Source organism: Meriones unguiculatus, chromosome 17, assembly GCF_030254825.1.
Source record: "Meriones unguiculatus strain TT.TT164.6M chromosome 17, Bangor_MerUng_6.1, whole genome shotgun sequence".
Taxonomy (NCBI): Eukaryota; Metazoa; Chordata; class Mammalia; order Rodentia; family Muridae; genus Meriones; species Meriones unguiculatus.
Window position 1 is genome coordinate 57,114,080 of NC_083364.1, and position 20,132 is coordinate 57,134,211.

General features: G+C 43.0%; 1 long non-coding RNA gene across 1 annotated transcript; it reads right to left on the bottom strand.

Moving 5' to 3' along the window:
- Nucleotides 1-3,551: 3,551 nt before the first annotated feature.
- LOC132648576 (uncharacterized) lies at nt 3,552-16,404 on the bottom strand. Its single transcript, XR_009587004.1, has 4 exons — nt 15,892-16,404; nt 11,750-13,112; nt 7,608-8,970; nt 3,552-4,828 (listed from the first exon to the last, which is right to left on the bottom strand). It is a non-coding gene; the product is annotated as an uncharacterized LOC132648576 (long non-coding RNA).
- Nucleotides 16,405-20,132: the final 3,728 nt, after the last annotated feature.

Consider the following 20,132-nt stretch of genomic DNA (forward strand, 5'->3'; position numbering starts at 1 on the left):
AAACTGACAGCAGCAGTTCAGAATATAGAATAGTCACTTGGAACAGCAGAGGCACATACAATGTAGCAACAGGGCTCTATTTTAAAGTGACTGATAGTAATAATGTAAACATTGTAGAATTGTGGGATAAAAAAACGAGAAAGTAATGGCCACATTCTGAATAGACGCACATGCCTAATAACTGTCACTCTGGGACATTATGCTAAAATAATAGTGAGATGGAAAGAAATAGGGACAATAGACAAAAAAAAATACTGTGAAGGTATGCTCTTTTGATCCTTAAGATATATTTATCTTTACCTGAAGAATTAATAAACTTCTTGATTATTTCAACTATTATGTAGGTTTAAAATTCATAGTATGACTATCTTACTTTGGGCAGGTAACTGAATAGTATTCTGAGCATTTATTTTGTTTCATCAGACATGAAAAAAATATACATATGTTTATAGTTATTTTTATTGTATTCTATCTAGATCTGGATCTCTAAGCAAAGTATCTTTCACAAAGAGGAGGACCTAAATGTAAAGTCCTAACATCCACATAAAATCCAGTTTTAATGTGCATATACCGGCACTAGGGGAAAAATAGATATAGAGACGAGAGGATCCCTGGACTCAAAGGACAGTTTAGCTAGTAAAATCAGTGAGTCTTAAGCTCAGTGAGCAACTGTCTCCAAAACAAAAGTGAAGAACAATTGAAGCAGATACCTATTCATTGACCTTTGGCCTTCTCACAAAAGTGCACTCTCTCATACATAATCCATAGACCTACATGAACACATACATACTTTATTTTTAAAATTAATTTATTAGCATATTTACACATATGAAAATATATTGATTATGAATTTGACAGGAAAGAGTAGGAAAAGAGAGAAGTTGAATAGGGAAGAGGGTAGGCTGGAAATGCAAATACAGTAAGAATATAGAAAATTCTCAAAAAATAATTTATCGAGAACTATATGTTTTCTCTTGTCTTTGGATCCCCACCCCCACTATTAGGATTGCCACAAAAATCCCACACTAAGCAACCACATTCGCAGAGGACCTAGCACAGACCCAACAGGTGCCTTGATTGCCACTTCAGCCTCTGAGAGACACTATGAGCTGTGCTTACTTGATTCTGTGAACTCTGCTCTCCTCGTGTCCTCTAGCTCTTAAAATCCTTCCTCCCCAAGCTCAGCCTATGTTTGGCTATGGGGCTATGCGTCAGCTGCAGAAGGAAGCCTCTTTGATGATGACTGGGCTAGGCACCAATCTATGAGTATAGCAGAACATCATAGGAACCATTTCAACAACTTTTTTTTTTTTTTTTTTGTCAGTCCTGTTTGGTTCTATGGATGTCATTTTTTAACAGCTGAATAATACTCCATTATGTAAATATACCACATTTCCTTTGTCCACTTTTCAGTTGAGGGATACCTGTTTTTTTCCAGTGTTTTTCCATTTAGTTTATATTTCTTCAAAGGGATTATGTTTTGAGCAAGATTTGATTTTTTAATTATCTGTTTATGTTTAATTATCTGTTTATGATTTCTATTTTATTACTTTATGTTGAGACTACTATAAGAAATTTAAAACCTCCCCACCCCCCATGGGAGGAACAACCTAGCTAGGCCACAGAGGAGGACATTGCAGCCAGTCCTGGTGAGACCTGGACTGATGGAAGGGGAGGAGGACCTCCCCTATCAGTGGACTTAGAGAGGAGCTGGGAGTAGATGAGAGAGGGAGGTGGGATTTGGAGGGAATGAGGGAAGGGGATACAGCTGAGATACAAAGTGAATAAACTGTAATTAATATAAAAATAAAAATAATTATAATTTTTTTTTATTTTTAACCAGATATCTGCAAAACAAACTTGAGAAAAATACAGACCCATGGTTGTTATGGTTTTGTTGTCACTAAAAGGGTTGAACTAACAGGAATAAGAATAGAGGAAGATAAAGGTCTCTGAACTGAAAAGCTGCCGTGACGAAAATAATTTGCAAAGTTGTCCTTTTCTCAGTTTTTTTTTTTTTTTTTGGCTCTTACAAAATATGAAAAATAATGGGAGAAAAGACAAAACCATCTGAATTTTATAAAAAGTATTATAATATATTCTCCCAAATATGTCAGAATAGTAAAAGAAAACATTGCTAGATTACTCTAATACACAAATATAAAAATATATAAATTCAGATTTGTCACATATTAAAACAATAATAAACACAACAGTATGACTGGCTGGGCAAAGTTTCTATAAAGCGTTAAAACAGTTAAAAACTGTTAGTGTAGGTTTATTTAAGTGGATTTTAGCTATATAGTATAGGATAAGCCTCTTTAAAGGCTTCTATCATCTTCCTAAGTTTGGATTTAAAGAGCTTCCTGTGTTTCAGCTGTATTTGCAGTGCTTGCTGTAGGAGGATAGCTGGGCTCTATTGGCACCATATTACCCTGGCTCTTTTTGATTGTGTTCTTATGCCAGCCTTTAGCAATCTGGGTTTTTGCTGTTAAATTAGGATTAGGTGCTGATTTCTGAGTTTATCTCTGTTGAATGGGTGTTTTTGGATTTGTTGTTGATGTTTCTGTTTCTGCTCTGTCTTCCTGCTTGAGTGGGCTGGGGTTCTTGTGACTAGTGAGTCTTCATGTCTTGTAGGGTACCTCCTATAGTGACTGTGTGGCCTGCATGGCTTTGGGGGTATTAACATTGTCTCTGAGGTGTCTAGTACCAGCACAGCCTGGGGTGTTCCTTGGTGCCACAGGGGTCTCCAGAAAAACAGGTAGAGTTTGAGGTCTCAAAATGAAGTTCAGGGAATGGTGTGCAGGTTAAGACTGTTGGGTGTGCATTAGAGGGATTTGGAAGACAGAGTCTTATGAGGGGTAGGGCTTTACCTTGCTGTCTCTGGTGCCAGCAGGGTTTTGGAAAAGCAAGTAGAGTTGTGGGACAGAAAGTGGAGGGCATGGGTGGGGTGCAGCTTAAGGATTCTGGGTGGGTTTTAAGCGAACAGGGTGTCGTGAGGTTTCTTGATTGATGTGACTTTACCAGGTCATAGTGGACAGTGGCAGCTTGATCTGGTGATCATGGGCACTATAAGAAGGCAAGCTGAGAAACCCAATAAGCAGTACTGCTCTGTGGTTTCTGTTTCAATTCCTGCATCATGGTCCTTGGCCTCGATTGAGCTCTGTACCACTTTTCTACAGTGATAGACTATGATATGAAAGAATAAGCAAAAATAAAAACAAAACAAAAACAAAACACCCTTTTCCTCCCCAAGTAAAAGAGGGCATAACAACAGACACTGGAGAATTCAAAGAATCATTAAGTCTTATTTCAAAAGCCTATAAGTAAAAAATTTTGAAAATCTAAATGAAAAGGACAATTTTCTTGATTCATTCTAGTTCCCAGAAATTAAACCATTATCAGGTAAATAGAATAAACAGTCCTAAATCTCCTAAAGAAATAGAATCAGCCATCAAAATTCTTTCTACCAAAAAAAAAAAAAAAATAGCCCAGTGTTGGGAGCCGCCGCGTGAATGTTTCGCCGGCAGAAACGCACGCGACCACAGGAATCCTTCCGCAGTAAACTTTATTAGTCACGCGATGAAGAGGGGAGAGAGAGGCCGCCCGGCCACCTCGTGGGCGCGGGCGGCTTCCCGAGGGCCGCGGCCCCGGGCGGGGAAACGGGGAAGAGATCGAAGGAGAGGGCGGGCCCCGGAGTAGCGCTGTTTATATAAGCCGGGGTCGCACCTGAGTGACGTGTGAATACCCTGACTGGCTGCTTACTTTTACCCCGCCTGATGACTAGGACCATTATGCTAGCGGCCTTGTGACGTGTCAATACCCTGGTTGGCTGCTCACTCTTACCGGCGTGCCTACGCAATCCTTAGCGTGCTCACGCAATCTTTAGCGTGTATACGCATCTACGCATGCACCCTGGAGGTTTAAGTTTTGAGGGCAAGATGTCAGCGCCAGCTAGTGGCATCTGAGTCTCGGCTCCCCACATCTCCCTTTTTGTTATAAATAAATAAATGAAAACTGCCTAAAAGCCTATAAGCACGGTACAAGAGGGCCCTAAGCTCGATCAAGCAAACTCCTTCTTTGGGGAGTAAGCGATCAAAAGCTTTAGATTACTCCCTTACCCCACCAGGTGCAATGGAAACAAGTCCTCTGGGTGCAGGGGCTAGGGGAGAAGATTTTTAAAAGGAGGTGACACTCATTCCCGTGCAATGGAATAAAATTCCAGGGAGTGCAAGAGCTGTCACCCTCCTGTCTAGGTACCACATCTCAGAAAGGAGGTGACACTCATTCCCGTGCAATGGAATAAAATTCCAGGGAGTGCAAGAGCTGTCACCCTCCTGTCTAGGTACCATAACCGTTTAGGCAAAGGCAACATTAACCTGGATCACTCATCGACTCAGTGCAATGGGTGAAACCCCTGAGGTGCATCGACTGAGTGTCACAGTCTGTTTTAATTTTTTAACATGGATAACCAAATTTTTGGGAGACGATCCTTGTTCCAAGGGTGCTAGTGCTTGCGCGATTGCGACCTAGTCACGTTTGTTTTGGGTATAGAGTTTGCAGAACAACCAGAGTAAAAAACACTAAGCCACGACACAATGCTACACCAAACATTCCGACCCCCACCCAATCTGAAGTAAGAAAAGGCAGAAGAAACCCAGGGTAAAGCCAGTCTGTGGGCAATGAATCCACTCGAGTAGAATTAGTGGTCCTCCTCGCTGTCCTTGATTCTTTCAGCAGTAGCAGGTGTGTCTGTTGGAAGATCATCTTCAGCTGTCACGAGCTTTCGCGTGAGGCGCTCCGGTACCCAGAATGGATTGTTTTCTTCCTGTGGAAAAACACAGACAGCTCCCCTGGATCTTATTAAAATAGGATCCGGGCCTTTCCACTGTCCAGTTAAGACATCCTTCCATATAATCATCTCCTTGAGCCTGTTAGGCCCTGAACAGTGGCGATCAGCAGCCGAATGGCCTTGACTGTCCAAATTTAAAAAATTGAGAGTGAAGAGTGCCAGTGAAACCGTCACTCGTGGCACTGAGGGCAGAGCCTCCTGGACTCCTCCCCTTTGTTTTATTAAATAGGATTTTAGGGTGCGGTGAGCACGTTCAATGATGCCCTGGCTTTGGGGGTTGTAGGGGAGCCCTGTGAGATGGGTTATTTCCATCTGATGACAAAACTGTTTAAATTTTTGAGAAGTATAGGCTGGCCCATTGTCAGTTTTTAGAATTTTGGGCTTTCCCCAGGCACTCTATGCCTCCAGGCAATGTTGAATAACATGGGCTGCCTTTTCTCCAGTCAGGGGAGAAGCAAACATAACTCCAGAGCAAGTATCAACAGAAACATGCAAGTATTGAAGTTTACCAAAAAATGAAATGTGGGTGACATCCATCTGCCACACTTGTAGTGGACAGATTCCTCTGGGATTAATCCCAACATGAGGCACAGTTAAGAACTGACAGCAATTTTGACATTGGGTAACAATATCTCTAGCTTCCTTTCTAGTTATGTTAAATCGATTACGCAATGTCTCAGCTGTAACATGAAATCTTTTATGAAACTCCTTAGCCAATTCTAAATTTGAAAGGAGGGCAAATGCAATCATCTTTGTGGCTCGATCTGCCAGGTCGTTTCCACGGGACATGGGCCCCGGTAGACCGGAATGAGCCCTGATATGTGTAATAAAAACAGGGTATCTTCTGGTAATTAAGGCAAACTGAATCTTTTGAAAAATTTTTGCAAGCTTGCTAGACGCTTTAATTAATCCAGCAGCCTCTAAGATTTTGGTTGCATTTACCACATAACTAGAATCAGAAACAATATTTAAGGGACCTGGAAATTTTTTCAAAACTTCTAACACTACTAAACATTTCACAATTTGAGGCGAGGTCTCATGATATTGCTTAGAAATAACTTTATTATTAACCACATAAGCTCCTATTCCTGTTTTTGACCCATCTGTATAGACTACCAGTCCATCCCGAAGTGGCTTTTGGGACGTTACATGCGGGAAGACTACCTCCTGAGTTAAGGCAAATTGCAAAATAGGATGTTTTGGATAATGATTATCAATTGAACCACTAAAAGAGGTAACCAGCACCGCCCAAATATCAGAGGTAGCAGTTAATACCTGAACTTGGTGAGCCGTATAAGGCACTATTAAAGACTTTGGCTCCTTCCCAAAGTATGTAATGGCTGTTTTTAACCCACGAAGTGCGAGTTGAGCGACTGCATCCGGATACCATTTAATAATTTTTGTAGGAGAGGCATTGGGATGAACCCACACTAAGGACCCACCTTGCCATAATACAGCAGTTGGCAAATGTTTAGTTTTAATGACACACAGGTCAAAGGCCTTAGTTTCATCTACACGTTTTAATTGGGCATCCTGTAAAGCGTTTTCTACCACTCGCAGAGCGTGGCTTGCAGCCGGTGTTAAGGCTCTGGGTGAAGAAATATGAACATCCCCTTCTAAAATATCAAATAGGGGCTTTAATTTAGCAGAAGGAATCTTTAAATAAAATTGAACAGTACCTGAACAGAATGGTGGCAAATTCATAGCTTTACCCTCTTTATCTCCGGACCAGTATGGTGGCTGGCCACGTGTAACTGAACTCAGCTGGAAACCCTAAACTTAGCTGGAAACCCTAAACAAACATGGCAGCCAAACTACAGCTTTACGTGTCTTTAATTGCTGAACCATTATGGCGGCAGGCCATGTGTTAGCATTAGCAGGCTGCGACTGACAGCACCAAGTACAGCCACCAGGTGTTGCTGATACAGTAAACACTGTGGAGCATCTATAATCCCCCACAACCAAAATTTTTTAATGATTAAACAAGCTTTAAAATTAACTGCTTAACAGAACAATTTTAAACTGTAAAAATTATTTTAGCCATATCAAACCTATTAGCTAGAATTTTTTTTTTTTAAAAGAGCATAAAAACATTTTGTAATGAACAATCACCAGTCTTTTAAATGAATTATATGGAGAGCACATGGGAGGCAGGGGCCTCCTAGCCTGAATCAAAGATGGCGCCGGCCACGTGGGGACCGCTGACATACCCAAGGTCCCGCCCATTTTTCCCAAAGCCAAGATGGCTGCGCCCAGTTGCCAGCCACGTGGAAGCCTCTGATGAAAGCCAAGATGGCTGCGCCCAGGCATTTAGCGGGAATTTTAATCTTATTGGATAAAGAGGCCTTTTTATTGAGTTTTTTTCTTTTCTTTTACCTCTTATTACCAGGGCGTCCTTTCCCTGACCTCTCTCTTCCGTGGCTTTAACGTCCACAGAAGGGCCTTTTTTCTTAGAGACGTCCCTATCTCTATCCATTGGGACCCTTAACCTCATCTCACGTCCTGATTCTGGCATGTTGTCTTGCAACCCCCCTATCCTTAATCTCCTGCTACTCCTCTTTCTCCCGAGGCAGTCCTTGAATTTGCACGAGACCAAAAAAAGGAAAGCTATGGCGGCTATCACAGCAGAGAAGGCCATAAGGGCTTCCGCTAGCCGAAATGAGAAACGGGATAAGTCGAGATCGAACATGTCTTTCAGGACAAACCTTAATGTTGCGGTTCTGAATTCCTCCCCACTAAAGGGGGCCCTCCTTACCCAGCAATGTTCCGGGGTTTCAGCACCAGATGTTGGGAGCCGCCGCGTGAATGTTTCGCCGGCAGAAACGCACGCGACCACAGGAATCCTTCCGCAGTAAACTTTATTAGTCACGCGATGAAGAGGGGAGAGAGAGGCCGCCCGGCCACCTCGTGGGCGCGGGCGGCTTCCCGAGGGCCGCGGCCCCGGGCGGGGAAACGGGGAAGAGATCGAAGGAGAGGGCGGGCCCCGGAGTAGCGCTGTTTATATAAGCCGGGGTCGCACCTGAGTGACGTGTGAATACCCTGACTGGCTGCTTACTTTTACCCCGCCTGATGACTAGGACCATTATGCTAGCGGCCTTGTGACGTGTCAATACCCTGGTTGGCTGCTCACTCTTACCGGCGTGCCTACGCAATCCTTAGCGTGCTCACGCAATCTTTAGCGTGTATACGCATCTACGCATGCACCCTGGAGGTTTAAGTTTTGAGGGCAAGATGTCAGCGCCAGCTAGTGGCATCTGAGTCTCGGCTCCCCACATCTCCCTTTTTGTTATAAATAAATAAATGAAAACTGCCTAAAAGCCTATAAGCACGGTACAAGAGGGCCCTAAGCTCGATCAAGCAAACTCCTTCTTTGGGGAGTAAGCGATCAAAAGCTTTAGATTACTCCCTTACCCCACCAGGTGCAATGGAAACAAGTCCTCTGGGTGCAGGGGCTAGGGGAGAAGATTTTTAAAAGGAGGTGACACTCATTCCCGTGCAATGGAATAAAATTCCAGGGAGTGCAAGAGCTGTCACCCTCCTGTCTAGGTACCACATCTCAGAAAGGAGGTGACACTCATTCCCGTGCAATGGAATAAAATTCCAGGGAGTGCAAGAGCTGTCACCCTCCTGTCTAGGTACCATAACCGTTTAGGCAAAGGCAACATTAACCTGGATCACTCATCGACTCAGTGCAATGGGTGAAACCCCTGAGGTGCATCGACTGAGTGTCACAGTCTGTTTTAATTTTTTAACATGGATAACCAAATTTTTGGGAGACGATCCTTGTTCCAAGGGTGCTAGTGCTTGCGCGATTGCGACCTAGTCACGTTTGTTTTGGGTATAGAGTTTGCAGAACAACCAGAGTAAAAAACACTAAGCCACGACACAATGCTACACCAAACATTCCGACCCCCACCCAATCTGAAGTAAGAAAAGGCAGAAGAAACCCAGGGTAAAGCCAGTCTGTGGGCAATGAATCCACTCGAGTAGAATTAGTGGTCCTCCTCGCTGTCCTTGATTCTTTCAGCAGTAGCAGGTGTGTCTGTTGGAAGATCATCTTCAGCTGTCACGAGCTTTCGCGTGAGGCGCTCCGGTACCCAGAATGGATTGTTTTCTTCCTGTGGAAAAACACAGACAGCTCCCCTGGATCTTATTAAAATAGGATCCGGGCCTTTCCACTGTCCAGTTAAGACATCCTTCCATATAATCATCTCCTTGAGCCTGTTAGGCCCTGAACAGTGGCGATCAGCAGCCGAATGGCCTTGACTGTCCAAATTTAAAAAATTGAGAGTGAAGAGTGCCAGTGAAACCGTCACTCGTGGCACTGAGGGCAGAGCCTCCTGGACTCCTCCCCTTTGTTTTATTAAATAGGATTTTAGGGTGCGGTGAGCACGTTCAATGATGCCCTGGCTTTGGGGGTTGTAGGGGAGCCCTGTGAGATGGGTTATTTCCATCTGATGACAAAACTGTTTAAATTTTTGAGAAGTATAGGCTGGCCCATTGTCAGTTTTTAGAATTTTGGGCTTTCCCCAGGCACTCTATGCCTCCAGGCAATGTTGAATAACATGGGCTGCCTTTTCTCCAGTCAGGGGAGAAGCAAACATAACTCCAGAGCAAGTATCAACAGAAACATGCAAGTATTGAAGTTTACCAAAAAATGAAATGTGGGTGACATCCATCTGCCACACTTGTAGTGGACAGATTCCTCTGGGATTAATCCCAACATGAGGCACAGTTAAGAACTGACAGCAATTTTGACATTGGGTAACAATATCTCTAGCTTCCTTTCTAGTTATGTTAAATCGATTACGCAATGTCTCAGCTGTAACATGAAATCTTTTATGAAACTCCTTAGCCAATTCTAAATTTGAAAGGAGGGCAAATGCAATCATCTTTGTGGCTCGATCTGCCAGGTCGTTTCCACGGGACATGGGCCCCGGTAGACCGGAATGAGCCCTGATATGTGTAATAAAAACAGGGTATCTTCTGGTAATTAAGGCAAACTGAATCTTTTGAAAAATTTTTGCAAGCTTGCTAGACGCTTTAATTAATCCAGCAGCCTCTAAGATTTTGGTTGCATTTACCACATAACTAGAATCAGAAACAATATTTAAGGGACCTGGAAATTTTTTCAAAACTTCTAACACTACTAAACATTTCACAATTTGAGGCGAGGTCTCATGATATTGCTTAGAAATAACTTTATTATTAACCACATAAGCTCCTATTCCTGTTTTTGACCCATCTGTATAGACTACCAGTCCATCCCGAAGTGGCTTTTGGGACGTTACATGCGGGAAGACTACCTCCTGAGTTAAGGCAAATTGCAAAATAGGATGTTTTGGATAATGATTATCAATTGAACCACTAAAAGAGGTAACCAGCACCGCCCAAATATCAGAGGTAGCAGTTAATACCTGAACTTGGTGAGCCGTATAAGGCACTATTAAAGACTTTGGCTCCTTCCCAAAGTATGTAATGGCTGTTTTTAACCCACGAAGTGCGAGTTGAGCGACTGCATCCGGATACCATTTAATAATTTTTGTAGGAGAGGCATTGGGATGAACCCACACTAAGGACCCACCTTGCCATAATACAGCAGTTGGCAAATGTTTAGTTTTAATGACACACAGGTCAAAGGCCTTAGTTTCATCTACACGTTTTAATTGGGCATCCTGTAAAGCGTTTTCTACCACTCGCAGAGCGTGGCTTGCAGCCGGTGTTAAGGCTCTGGGTGAAGAAATATGAACATCCCCTTCTAAAATATCAAATAGGGGCTTTAATTTAGCAGAAGGAATCTTTAAATAAAATTGAACAGTACCTGAACAGAATGGTGGCAAATTCATAGCTTTACCCTCTTTATCTCCGGACCAGTATGGTGGCTGGCCACGTGTAACTGAACTCAGCTGGAAACCCTAAACTTAGCTGGAAACCCTAAACAAACATGGCAGCCAAACTACAGCTTTACGTGTCTTTAATTGCTGAACCATTATGGCGGCAGGCCATGTGTTAGCATTAGCAGGCTGCGACTGACAGCACCAAGTACAGCCACCAGGTGTTGCTGATACAGTAAACACTGTGGAGCATCTATAATCCCCCACAACCAAAATTTTTTAATGATTAAACAAGCTTTAAAATTAACTGCTTAACAGAACAATTTTAAACTGTAAAAATTATTTTAGCCATATCAAACCTATTAGCTAGAATTTTTTTTTTTTAAAAGAGCATAAAAACATTTTGTAATGAACAATCACCAGTCTTTTAAATGAATTATATGGAGAGCACATGGGAGGCAGGGGCCTCCTAGCCTGAATCAAAGATGGCGCCGGCCACGTGGGGACCGCTGACATACCCAAGGTCCCGCCCATTTTTCCCAAAGCCAAGATGGCTGCGCCCAGTTGCCAGCCACGTGGAAGCCTCTGATGAAAGCCAAGATGGCTGCGCCCAGGCATTTAGCGGGAATTTTAATCTTATTGGATAAAGAGGCCTTTTTATTGAGTTTTTTTCTTTTCTTTTACCTCTTATTACCAGGGCGTCCTTTCCCTGACCTCTCTCTTCCGTGGCTTTAACGTCCACAGAAGGGCCTTTTTTCTTAGAGACGTCCCTATCTCTATCCATTGGGACCCTTAACCTCATCTCACGTCCTGATTCTGGCATGTTGTCTTGCAACCCCCCTATCCTTAATCTCCTGCTACTCCTCTTTCTCCCGAGGCAGTCCTTGAATTTGCACGAGACCAAAAAAAGGAAAGCTATGGCGGCTATCACAGCAGAGAAGGCCATAAGGGCTTCCGCTAGCCGAAATGAGAAACGGGATAAGTCGAGATCGAACATGTCTTTCAGGACAAACCTTAATGTTGCGGTTCTGAATTCCTCCCCACTAAAGGGGGCCCTCCTTACCCAGCAATGTTCCGGGGTTTCAGCACCAGATGTTGGGAGCCGCCGCGTGAATGTTTCGCCGGCAGAAACGCACGCGACCACAGGAATCCTTCCGCAGTAAACTTTATTAGTCACGCGATGAAGAGGGGAGAGAGAGGCCGCCCGGCCACCTCGTGGGCGCGGGCGGCTTCCCGAGGGCCGCGGCCCCGGGCGGGGAAACGGGGAAGAGATCGAAGGAGAGGGCGGGCCCCGGAGTAGCGCTGTTTATATAAGCCGGGGTCGCACCTGAGTGACGTGTGAATACCCTGACTGGCTGCTTACTTTTACCCCGCCTGATGACTAGGACCATTATGCTAGCGGCCTTGTGACGTGTCAATACCCTGGTTGGCTGCTCACTCTTACCGGCGTGCCTACGCAATCCTTAGCGTGCTCACGCAATCTTTAGCGTGTATACGCATCTACGCATGCACCCTGGAGGTTTAAGTTTTGAGGGCAAGATGTCAGCGCCAGCTAGTGGCATCTGAGTCTCGGCTCCCCACATCTCCCTTTTTGTTATAAATAAATAAATGAAAACTGCCTAAAAGCCTATAAGCACGGTACAAGAGGGCCCTAAGCTCGATCAAGCAAACTCCTTCTTTGGGGAGTAAGCGATCAAAAGCTTTAGATTACTCCCTTACCCCACCAGGTGCAATGGAAACAAGTCCTCTGGGTGCAGGGGCTAGGGGAGAAGATTTTTAAAAGGAGGTGACACTCATTCCCGTGCAATGGAATAAAATTCCAGGGAGTGCAAGAGCTGTCACCCTCCTGTCTAGGTACCACATCTCAGAAAGGAGGTGACACTCATTCCCGTGCAATGGAATAAAATTCCAGGGAGTGCAAGAGCTGTCACCCTCCTGTCTAGGTACCATAACCGTTTAGGCAAAGGCAACATTAACCTGGATCACTCATCGACTCAGTGCAATGGGTGAAACCCCTGAGGTGCATCGACTGAGTGTCACAGTCTGTTTTAATTTTTTAACATGGATAACCAAATTTTTGGGAGACGATCCTTGTTCCAAGGGTGCTAGTGCTTGCGCGATTGCGACCTAGTCACGTTTGTTTTGGGTATAGAGTTTGCAGAACAACCAGAGTAAAAAACACTAAGCCACGACACAATGCTACACCAAACATTCCGACCCCCACCCAATCTGAAGTAAGAAAAGGCAGAAGAAACCCAGGGTAAAGCCAGTCTGTGGGCAATGAATCCACTCGAGTAGAATTAGTGGTCCTCCTCGCTGTCCTTGATTCTTTCAGCAGTAGCAGGTGTGTCTGTTGGAAGATCATCTTCAGCTGTCACGAGCTTTCGCGTGAGGCGCTCCGGTACCCAGAATGGATTGTTTTCTTCCTGTGGAAAAACACAGACAGCTCCCCTGGATCTTATTAAAATAGGATCCGGGCCTTTCCACTGTCCAGTTAAGACATCCTTCCATATAATCATCTCCTTGAGCCTGTTAGGCCCTGAACAGTGGCGATCAGCAGCCGAATGGCCTTGACTGTCCAAATTTAAAAAATTGAGAGTGAAGAGTGCCAGTGAAACCGTCACTCGTGGCACTGAGGGCAGAGCCTCCTGGACTCCTCCCCTTTGTTTTATTAAATAGGATTTTAGGGTGCGGTGAGCACGTTCAATGATGCCCTGGCTTTGGGGGTTGTAGGGGAGCCCTGTGAGATGGGTTATTTCCATCTGATGACAAAACTGTTTAAATTTTTGAGAAGTATAGGCTGGCCCATTGTCAGTTTTTAGAATTTTGGGCTTTCCCCAGGCACTCTATGCCTCCAGGCAATGTTGAATAACATGGGCTGCCTTTTCTCCAGTCAGGGGAGAAGCAAACATAACTCCAGAGCAAGTATCAACAGAAACATGCAAGTATTGAAGTTTACCAAAAAATGAAATGTGGGTGACATCCATCTGCCACACTTGTAGTGGACAGATTCCTCTGGGATTAATCCCAACATGAGGCACAGTTAAGAACTGACAGCAATTTTGACATTGGGTAACAATATCTCTAGCTTCCTTTCTAGTTATGTTAAATCGATTACGCAATGTCTCAGCTGTAACATGAAATCTTTTATGAAACTCCTTAGCCAATTCTAAATTTGAAAGGAGGGCAAATGCAATCATCTTTGTGGCTCGATCTGCCAGGTCGTTTCCACGGGACATGGGCCCCGGTAGACCGGAATGAGCCCTGATATGTGTAATAAAAACAGGGTATCTTCTGGTAATTAAGGCAAACTGAATCTTTTGAAAAATTTTTGCAAGCTTGCTAGACGCTTTAATTAATCCAGCAGCCTCTAAGATTTTGGTTGCATTTACCACATAACTAGAATCAGAAACAATATTTAAGGGACCTGGAAATTTTTTCAAAACTTCTAACACTACTAAACATTTCACAATTTGAGGCGAGGTCTCATGATATTGCTTAGAAATAACTTTATTATTAACCACATAAGCTCCTATTCCTGTTTTTGACCCATCTGTATAGACTACCAGTCCATCCCGAAGTGGCTTTTGGGACGTTACATGCGGGAAGACTACCTCCTGAGTTAAGGCAAATTGCAAAATAGGATGTTTTGGATAATGATTATCAATTGAACCACTAAAAGAGGTAACCAGCACCGCCCAAATATCAGAGGTAGCAGTTAATACCTGAACTTGGTGAGCCGTATAAGGCACTATTAAAGACTTTGGCTCCTTCCCAAAGTATGTAATGGCTGTTTTTAACCCACGAAGTGCGAGTTGAGCGACTGCATCCGGATACCATTTAATAATTTTTGTAGGAGAGGCATTGGGATGAACCCACACTAAGGACCCACCTTGCCATAATACAGCAGTTGGCAAATGTTTAGTTTTAATGACACACAGGTCAAAGGCCTTAGTTTCATCTACACGTTTTAATTGGGCATCCTGTAAAGCGTTTTCTACCACTCGCAGAGCGTGGCTTGCAGCCGGTGTTAAGGCTCTGGGTGAAGAAATATGAACATCCCCTTCTAAAATATCAAATAGGGGCTTTAATTTAGCAGAAGGAATCTTTAAATAAAATTGAACAGTACCTGAACAGAATGGTGGCAAATTCATAGCTTTACCCTCTTTATCTCCGGACCAGTATGGTGGCTGGCCACGTGTAACTGAACTCAGCTGGAAACCCTAAACTTAGCTGGAAACCCTAAACAAACATGGCAGCCAAACTACAGCTTTACGTGTCTTTAATTGCTGAACCATTATGGCGGCAGGCCATGTGTTAGCATTAGCAGGCTGCGACTGACAGCACCAAGTACAGCCACCAGGTGTTGCTGATACAGTAAACACTGTGGAGCATCTATAATCCCCCACAACCAAAATTTTTTAATGATTAAACAAGCTTTAAAATTAACTGCTTAACAGAACAATTTTAAACTGTAAAAATTATTTTAGCCATATCAAACCTATTAGCTAGAATTTTTTTTTTTTAAAAGAGCATAAAAACATTTTGTAATGAACAATCACCAGTCTTTTAAATGAATTATATGGAGAGCACATGGGAGGCAGGGGCCTCCTAGCCTGAATCAAAGATGGCGCCGGCCACGTGGGGACCGCTGACATACCCAAGGTCCCGCCCATTTTTCCCAAAGCCAAGATGGCTGCGCCCAGTTGCCAGCCACGTGGAAGCCTCTGATGAAAGCCAAGATGGCTGCGCCCAGGCATTTAGCGGGAATTTTAATCTTATTGGATAAAGAGGCCTTTTTATTGAGTTTTTTTCTTTTCTTTTACCTCTTATTACCAGGGCGTCCTTTCCCTGACCTCTCTCTTCCGTGGCTTTAACGTCCACAGAAGGGCCTTTTTTCTTAGAGACGTCCCTATCTCTATCCATTGGGACCCTTAACCTCATCTCACGTCCTGATTCTGGCATGTTGTCTTGCAACCCCCCTATCCTTAATCTCCTGCTACTCCTCTTTCTCCCGAGGCAGTCCTTGAATTTGCACGAGACCAAAAAAAGGAAAGCTATGGCGGCTATCACAGCAGAGAAGGCCATAAGGGCTTCCGCTAGCCGAAATGAGAAACGGGATAAGTCGAGATCGAACATGTCTTTCAGGACAAACCTTAATGTTGCGGTTCTGAATTCCTCCCCACTAAAGGGGGCCCTCCTTACCCAGCAATGTTCCGGGGTTTCAGCACCAGATGTTGGGAGCCGCCGCGTGAATGTTTCGCCGGCAGAAACGCACGCGACCACAGGAATCCTTCCGCAGTAAACTTTATTAGTCACGCGATGAAGAGGGGAGAGAGAGGCCGCCCGGCCACCTCGTGGGCGCGGGCGGCTTCCCGAGGGCCGCGGCCCCGGGCGGGGAAACGGGGAAGAGATCGAAGGAGAGGGCGGGCCCCGGAGTAGCGCTGTTTATATAAGCCGGGGTCGCACCTGAGTGACGTGTGAATACCCTGACTGGCTGCTTACTTTTACCCCGCCTGATGACTAGGACCATTATGCTAGCGGCCTTGTGACGTGTCAATACCCTGGTTGGCTGCTCACTCTTACCGGCGTGCCTACGCAATCCTTAGCGTGCTCACGCAATCTTTAGCGTGTATACGCATCTACGCATGCACCCTGGAGGTTTAAGTTTTGAGGGCAAGATGTCAGCGCCAGCTAGTGGCATCTGAGTCTCGGCTCCCCACAGCCCAGGGCTTGATGGTTTCAGCACAGAATTCTACCAGAACTTCAGAGAGTTGACACCAATACTCTTCAAACTATTCCACAAAATAGAAACAGAAGGAGCATTAACAAACTCATTCTATGAGGTCACAGTCACCTTGATACCTAAACCACAAAAAGACCAAGCAAATAAGGAGAACTTCAGACCTATGTTTCTTCTGAACATTGACCCAAAAATAATAAAATACTGGCAAACTGAATTCAAGAACACAGAAAAGATATCATCCACCGTGACCACGCAGGCTTCTTCCAAGGCCTTGCAGGGGTGGTTCACAATATGGAAATCCATCAATGTAATCCAGGATAATTTCTTAATACATTCTAATTCATATTGTTACCCATGGTAAAATGTAGCTACTATTCCTTATTAAAGGAGCCCCTCTTTACAGCAAACAGAGACCATCACAAAAACCCTCAAATAGACACAATGAAGAGGCCAACAACCCCAAAAGCTACATCAACACCATCTGCTATGATGTATTTAAATTCTGCACTCTAGTTTCCTGAGACTCTTTTTGGTGTTTCACTGTATACACATATTAATCTCTGCTTGTGTGTTATTTTGAAACAAAGGGAGGGGTTGAGGTTTTTTCTATTACATTAATTGTATTTTCTTTTTTTATTTTTGTTAATTATACTTAATTCACTTGGTATCCCACCTGTAGCTACCTCCCTCCTCCCTTCCCAATCTTACCCTCTCTCCACCTTCTCCAGCCATGCCCCTCTTAAAGTCCACTGATAGGGGAGGCAGGCCTTCCTCCCCTTCCTTCTAATCCTAATTTATCAGGTCTCATCAGGAGTGGCTGCATTGTCTTCCTCTGTGGCCTAGTAAGGCTACTCTCCCTTCTGGGGAGAGGTGATCAAAGTGCAGACCAATTAGTTCATGTCAGAGACAGACCCTGTTCCCATTACTATGGAACCCACTTGGACACTGAAATGTCATGGGCTCAGAAAAGACCCCTGTGCCAAGTTGTTTGTTTGTTTGTTAAAATGGGATTGCTGGGACAAACTGTAAATCTTTGGAAGGCATTTTAGGTTTTGTAATGTTGACTTCTATGAAGCATACTTATATTTTCCTCTTTCTAATAGAAAGGTTGTTATCATTATATTAATCATTGAAAAAAAAAACAGAAATTATGCTGGTCTTATATGTTGAGGGGAGTTGATTATTTTCTTAGATCCATGACCTTACTAATCCTGGAAAGCTGGCTAAGTTTCCAGTACCAGCCATGATTTCTCTCTTGTAGAAAGAATGTTGTTTTTTTTATTGTTTGTTTTGTTTTGTTTAATTAATTCAATTTACATCTTGGTCATAGGCCTCTCCCTACTCTCCTCCCAGTCCACTCTCCTTCAAACATACGTTCTCCCCTATTCTTTGGAATAAGGGAGCCCCCATACCCAGGCACCCCAGCTCATCTCTTCACATGAGAAATGAGTTTGTCTTCCTCCCATGTGGCCTTGTGGAGAAGTCTCATCACTGGTTAATGATCAAAAAGCAGGCAACATAGTCTATGCCAGAGATATTCCCCCTGCCCTAACTAATGGGCCAATGTGAAGCCTGGAAAAGATCATCCTGAGTGACCCAGAAAGACATGCATGGTATATACTCACTTATAAGCAGGTGTTAGTCATATGGTACAGGACTGAGTGGGTCTTATGTCCGACTAAACAACTAGTCCTTACATCCAACATGTGAGCACCACCTATTGCAGAGACATTTGGGCGAGATTTGAGGGAGGGTTGCTGGGAGGGGCTAGTGAAGGAAAGGGAGAGGGAAGGAGATGTAATTCTATTTCAATTAAAGTATATCTTTTTTTAAAAAGGAGTAAAATTATGTTCTATGGAAAACAATTTGTTTGTTTGTTTGTTTCTTTTCCTTTGTAGACTTGGCTGTCCTGGACTGGTTTTATAGGCCAGGCTGGCCTCAGACTTACAGAGATCCTCCTGCCTCTGCCTGGGATTTAGAGGTATGGGCCACCCTACATGCCTGGCAGGAAACAATTTCTAAAGAGCCTTTTTAATATTTTTTTCATCCTGTTTGAAGAATATCTAGGAGTAATGGCATAAGTAGGGATAGAAGAAACTGACCCTGAAAATTCCTGTGATTCCAAATCCATCACCTCATACTAACAGTATGAAACTATATATATATATATATATATATATATATATATATATATATTTAGATGGCCCTATGTATTGAATCATGAACCTTGTGATCCTCAGATTCTCCTGGTTTCTTTAGAATATTACTGAGCCAACATAAAGTATTCTATTAATTGAAACATACATTAAGTTCCAAAAACAGTTTAAAATATAGAATAAACTTTGAAGTTGTTTGAGGAGGAAATCATTAAAGAGTGAAACTGGAACAAAAAGTAAGCCTGACCATAGTATAGGAAACTTCTCAAGAAAATGAAAAAAGAAGTGGAAGAAAAGGAAGGAAGGAAGGAAGGAAGGAAGGAAGGAAGAAAGAAAGAAAGAAAGAAAGAAAGAAAGAAAGAAAGAAAGAAAGAAAAAAGAAAGAAAGAAAAGGAAAGGAAAGGATGGAGCAAGGAAGGGAAGGAGAAAGAAGTTTTTCAAACAGAAAGAACAAACTGGTCCAAAGGCAGAGGAAGGTTTAGCTTCCTGCAATGAGCTTCATGGAGAATAGTTAGTTAATATGTGTATTTAGGGAGCTATAAATTATTAAATTTGGTTAGAAAGATAAACAAGGGACATATGGCAATTTAAGACTTGATTATGAAACCAAATTAGAAAATTTAAATCATGCTTTCTGTAGAAATTCTGTATCTTCTCAGGAACATTTTTCCCCCCAGAGACAGTGAATCAAAGGACACTAGATTATATGGCATGAAAATATCCATTATGTTACGGACATATCCAATTAAGTTTCAATCAATAGCATGAGATTTTGGAACATTTGTAATAATTTTTTAATATAAAACCATGTCATCAAGTGCACATGCAGTTGCAATGAAAGTCCCAGGTTCTCACCCCTACACAAAATTTCTCTGAGCTTTAATTATAATCTTTAACATAAGAAAGCGTTATGGAAACCGTTTGGAAAATTAGACTGCTTTTAATCTAGAGAAATAGCAATTGGAAAAAAAGTAACTCCAAGCACAATCCTACAATGTTTAATTTCATCTTTAAGTCCTAATGGAAACTATACGGTTTCAGTATTCATTAAGAAAGAGTTAACTTTTAGTGAATTAAGGTCACATAATTCATGACTCACACACACCTATTTAAAAAAATGTTTACAGTCTTAGGCTCCTATTTCCCTCGTGGAAAGTTCACTATAAATCACACTTAGTTTTCAGTTCATTATGCTTATGTAAGTATCTGTATGCTGAAGATTGACATTAAATCCAGGAATCAGAGAACTATATGTGACCTAAGATAAAGTTCTTCCTACAGAAACTGGTCTAGTAGAGGGCTAGCTGTGCATTCTAGAAATAGAGCTTCTTCTTTTGTCTCCTTCATAAATTCTGCTTACTGGGTGATTTTTGCATATATGAATAACCTACATTGGTTCTTAGACTCATTTTGAGCAATGCAAATGTGAGCTCTTTTATCTCTTCAGCGAGGCTGCTCTCTGTTAAAAGGGGTAGTACAGACAAATCATGTTACCTTCTTAGCACTTAATCATTTGAGCTCTTAAAATGCAGGATTATTATTTT